General features: G+C 43.2%; 1 non-coding gene across 1 annotated transcript; it reads right to left on the bottom strand.

Moving 5' to 3' along the window:
* Positions 1 to 411: 411 nt before the first annotated feature.
* Positions 412 to 540, bottom strand: LOC132369396 (small nucleolar RNA SNORA19). Its single transcript, XR_009504375.1, has one exon. It is a non-coding gene; the product is annotated as a small nucleolar RNA SNORA19 (small nucleolar RNA).
* Positions 541 to 5,600: the final 5,060 nt, after the last annotated feature.

The raw sequence follows: 5,600 nt of genomic DNA, 5'->3' as shown, positions 1-5,600 counted from the left end.
CGATTCTTTAGCCACAGAGACCAATACAAGTCAGATTAGACCATCATCACACTGCTTGGTCCCAGCTGGGTTCTTCATGTCTAGAAAAAACAAGGAATGAACCAGTCCTGGTCCTCAGGTCTCCTTGTCTCTGGAGCAGCAGGCCAGATTCAGGGTTTGGGGTGCAGCCTCGGAGCTTCTCTTGCTCCCCAAGATCCTTGTCCTTCATATCCTTCAGAACCCTCCAACTCCAGCCTCTCTCTTGGTCTCACATTTGAGTGTCCTTGGGTCATAGGTCTTTGTAAGGTCTGCAGAGAGTCCTTACACTCCTCATCAATCATCCCCGATGTGATTTAGGGGGCAAGACCCAAGTTGCACTCTCTGTGGTAACGCAAAAGCCTTACAAAGAGGAAGTTTTGTTTTTTTTTTTTAATTTGTGTGAAGGAGACTAGCAGTGTTACTATTTAGTTATACTGCTAATTAACCTTCAACTTTTGTATAGCACATAAGAAATAACACTGCTCATATATGCAAGGGAAAACAAGTCAATAAAATGTGCATGACAAAGAGATTATTTAAGTGAATGCATCTAAAACATACCAATTTAATAAATAGCAAAAATAGCATTTCACCTTTACTTTTGGGGTCATCATTACAGACCATCACATCCTGCTGCCAGTTGTGTGACTTTCTTCAACCACAGTTGCCCTGGATAATCTAGCATGCATGTATGTCAGGCATGTACACACTTACATATATCAATTTGTTTAAGCCTCATAACAACCACTCAGCCCTTTTACAGATGAATTTGGGTTTTTTTTTTCAACTTTTTATTTTATATTGGGCTATAGGTGGTTAACAATGTTGTGTTAGTTTCACTTGTACATCAAAGTGATTCAGTTATACATATACATGTATCTATTCTTTTTCAAATTCTTTTCCCATTTAGGTTGTTACATAATATTGAGCAGAGTTCCCTGTGCTATACAGTAGGTCCTTGTTGGTTATCCACTTTAAATAGCAGTGTGTACATGTCAATCCCAAACTCCCTAACTATCTCTCCCCGCCTCCCTTCCCCCTCTGGTAACCATAAGTTCTTTCTCTAAGTCTGTGAGTTACAGATGAATTTGTTAATGCACAGATCAGTAAAGCAGCTCGGAGCATCTAGTGCATGAGTGACAGAGCTAGGACAAAGCTACACTCTGATGTGCTCTGGATTTCACGTTCTGCTCGTTGGGCTGGGCCCCTCTTTCTCATGTTATTGGTCAGTGTCTTTCCATGTATACTTGCTGTGAGTCTGTGTTCTTGTCTGCAGAGCTTCCGGAATGCCAGTCTCTTGATGGCACAGGGCTAATCTTACTGTAATTAATATTTCTTTCATTAGTTCATTCATACTATTGATACATAGACTTGGAAAAGAAATGTTTTGAAGAAAACCCTCAAAATGACCTTTTGGGGATTTTCAAGGAAATTTTACTTCCCACCACTTAATGTCATACCCCTAAAAAAAAAATGTCTGTTGACGACTGCCTTTTGTTACACAACCAATTCTTTTCATGATCACGCCTTCCTATAAAACAGTGCCTACAGATTTGAAGACAACTGGAGGGAGCCCTCATACTGAATGAGAATGATGTTCAGACCTGCAGTTTCAGGATAGAGAGCAGCGAACAAGGATTCTGTAATATCCTGTTCTGCCTGCAATGGTTACAGAATAGTACTTAGTGGGATGGAAGGCACCCTGTGAATGTGGGTCATGTGGGAGAAGAGTGTTATTGACTCAGTGGCTATAACATCTCTAAACTACAGTGGTTTCCTCTGTCAGCTTCCCATTAATTATTTCTAATTTAATTAGTTCACATTTTATACACATTTTGTGCACAAGATAAAATACTGCAGGCTTGAAAAGCAGAGAATTTGCAAACATAATGAGTATAAAGAGAGAGCTGACAAAAAGACAGCCAGAGTGGGGTTGGCGGGCCATGGACAAGGCCAATCGACCTCTCGTCACAAAAGGGCTGCCGTCTCTGATCTTGCATGTGTGTTGCGTTCTAGGCCACTACTCAGGCAGTCCTGCACAGTTTGTGTGAAAGTAAATTAAATAAACAAATAGCCAGGAAGCTGATTCCCTGATCAGAAGTATTCCATTAGCTTAAGTGTCTGTGTGCTGGCCAAGAAGTAAACCACCGCTACAGAGCAACCCGTCTCAGAATACTTAGGGTTTGTAGTCTAGAAGAGATTTTCAGCAAGAAAACTGAAGTTCAGAGTGGAAAAGGAAGATCTGCTCAAATTCCCATAGGTGGTTTTTGGCAGAGGCAGGGTTACAATTCAGGTCTCTTGATCAGATTCTCTTTTCACTTCCTCCTGTGATCCCCCAACATCAATGTCAGGGAATCTTCCCAGGTCTAGGCTTGTCGTTTCTGGTGCATGCAGTAAGCCCCAAGATCTGATTTTGGAGAAATAGCACTCCAGAGGCTACCTAGTGCCTCCTCGGAGTCAGTGACTGCAGACGAGGGTGAGTTTTCCTCAGGAACTTTGGTGGGGTTGGAGCTTTTCCCCATTTCATGAGCTTGATTAACTGAAACAAATCCCAAATGACCTCGAACACCTACATAAAATTAGGCTCTCTTTCCACTAATTTCTAGCTATTGTTAACCATTCCTAATGTAGTTTTAGTATCAAAATATGTTAGAACAGCTTTAACACACTTACCTCGTGAAGGGTATCTGGATTGGGTCTTAGACCTTTGGGAAAGGTGGCTCCTGAAACTCCTCATGGAAATGTTTTATTGTCTTTTTTCCCTCTTGGGGTGGTATGATGCTAGAAATTTATAATTTCTCAGGTTTGGACACCTATTTACTTCTAATTCTCCTGCCTGTTTTATCTTCATTTCAAAGCAAAGAGAAACCCAGGAAACATTAAGACTGAAGTTTTGAGAATAAACCCATTTGATTCTGGATAGGCTAGATCATGCTCTAGTAACCAACAACCACCAGACCTCAGACTTACACAAGGTAAGTTTACATCTCACTCATGCAAAGTCCACTCTGGAATGTAGGTGGCTCTCTGGGGCTGCTTTAGCTGCTTCAGCCCAGAAGTGACACCTGTGCCTAATGCTCATATTCTATTGACGAGACCTAGTCTATGGCTCCACTTCATTCACACTGCAAAGAGCTGTGACTGTAGCCATGCATGTGCCTGGCCAGGAAAGGAGGCCTGGATACTATGAGCACTAAGGTCCGTGTTTGCCCCAGCAGGTAATTTCTAAGATTTTTAAATTCCCAGCCAAGTTTTTACTGACTGATGGAACACATTTTAGCAAAGATGGCAGTGGGAATACATGCATTTACCTCTTCTGCATCTTATTTTAGCTCTTAGCCTCACTAAGCACATATAAAAATAGGAGGGAATATCTGTACCATCACTATTTTCCACTGCGTGGAGGGTTGGCACCCATAACCCCCATATTGTTCAAGGGTCAACTGTATTCTTCAATAAAAATATATTACTTAAAATAAGATAAAATTTTGCTTAAAACAAAGAATAAGGTTTGCCAATTAAAAACCCTAAGACCTGAGCCCTGACCCATGGAGCCTACTGTCCTCTGTCCTTCTCTACCTGAGTGTACAAGAAATACCACAGACTCAACTGAACCTAAACTCTCTTGTGAAGGCTGCCTCGTTCCAGCATCCTGAAAGTGTTGATCTTTCCCCTAACTCTAACTCTCCCCATTTGATGGGAAAACTGGTCCTGTCAATCCCACTCCCTTGATACCTTTGGTGTACATCTTTTGTCCTTATTGCTAATAAGTTTTCATCATCTCTTGGCTAGAAAGTATCTCTATTAGTCATGTTCCCTTCCAATCTATTCTCCATTCTGCAGCAAGAACAGTTTTTTGTTTTTTGGGTTTTTTTTTTTTTTTAATGCAAATCTGATCTTGTCTTTCATCTTCTCAAAACCCTTTAGGGAACACCTATAGATTTAGGCTCCGGTCCAAACTCCCTAGAGGCTAGGCCCCCATGGCATTCCCTCTCATCCTCCACCACTCCCCATCCTGCCCTTTAGACCTGGGCATGTGGGATGAATTGTAGATGTGAAAACCCCTTGAAAATCTCTATGCCTTTGCACAAATCTCCTCTACTTGCTAGAGAGTCCCTTATCCTTTCTCTACCTCATTCTTCAAAACCCAGCTCACATATCAACCCTTTGTGAAGCCTTATATGGCTCCCAAGCTGAGGCAGGTGCACTTCTCTGTGATTTTTTTTTTTTTGTTAATCACTGTTATAGATTTGTCCAACTATATTTTAATTATTATTCCAATGGCCTCCTTCAGTGAACTGAGGGAGATAACTTGAAGGCAGGGGTTGTGATTTACAGCCGTGTGTCTCTTGGGACCACATGGCAGGAAGTCAGTGAATGTGGAATGAAAATCCCTGGAACACCTTCTGCTAAAGGGAGCAAGAGTCTTGAGCAGTCACAGCCTCACTGTGTCTGTGTGCATGTGTGTGAATTGTTTATGTGTGAGCATCTATGTGTAATTAATATTTTCTTAACTTTCTAAATCATTATGACGTACTCACCTTGGGAAGGTATCTCCAGTATGATGGTTATGGAATGAGAAAAGACAATGGCCCCCAAACCTTGTGCCTATCCAGGGAAGGGTTGGAGAAATTCCCTCCAAAAAGCTGCAGGGCCCACCTCTCTGTAGCTGGGCATCTGGAAATCTTTGGGACTGTGGATGAAAAACTTTTTATCAGCTTGAGAATTGTCTCGTTCCACACCTGGACTTTAAGTCTCTGTCATTAGGCCTGGGGAAGACCCTATAGTGAAGGAGTTGCCCTAACTTGATCTGGTCAGATTTCCTGCGGTTTCTACTGGACTAAGGTATGGCAAGGACAGATGACAAGACAGCAGTGCTCCAGCTGAGCAGAGGGGCAAGGGCAGGGCGTGAACTGGAGTCCTCTCTTACCTGGAGACTCCTTGCATGACACATGAGCAGCCACAGTTCTGTTCAGAGTGTCTGTGTATCAAACTCTCCAGCATTGTATCACTGGGTAATGAATGGTACCAGCCAAGATAGCTGTGCAGTCACTTGAGAAGCTGCATCAGAGCCTTTGTCTCTGGCTGAGGTGGGGCTCACATGTGCACAGACCACAGATGCCAAGTGCTCATCCTCTGGGGCCAAAGGCCAATCTATCTTGGAGCAGGGAGCCAAGAGTCTCTCTTCTGTTCTGTGAGAGCTCAGCAGTCATTTATGAGGATACCCTTCAACCCCTCTTGTGTTCCGTTCTCCCACCAACCTTAGATATTTCTGAAGTGGGGTCAATGGAAGGGTCTGGGAGACCACAGTCCAGACCTTTAATTTTGTAACTGATGAGGTAAAAGCCCTGATTGTGTCATCAAATCTGCGACGGATCTTTCCTGCCTAAAACACATTGATGGCTCCCTGTTGCCTCCAGCCTGATCCCTAGCCGGTTTAATGGCCCCAGACTCCTCAGGCCAGCGAGAAATTCTCCCGGTGGTCCCTATAGACTGTCCCTTGTCCCGTCCCCACCACCTCCATCCCCTTACTCTAAACTCAGGCATTTCCTCAAGACGGGGTGCCTCATTCATGCCTCCTA

This window comes from Balaenoptera ricei, chromosome 7 (genome assembly GCF_028023285.1).
Source record: "Balaenoptera ricei isolate mBalRic1 chromosome 7, mBalRic1.hap2, whole genome shotgun sequence".
Lineage (NCBI taxonomy): Eukaryota > Metazoa > Chordata > Mammalia > Artiodactyla > Balaenopteridae > Balaenoptera > Balaenoptera ricei.
This window is presented reverse-complemented; position numbering and strand designations above follow the sequence as displayed.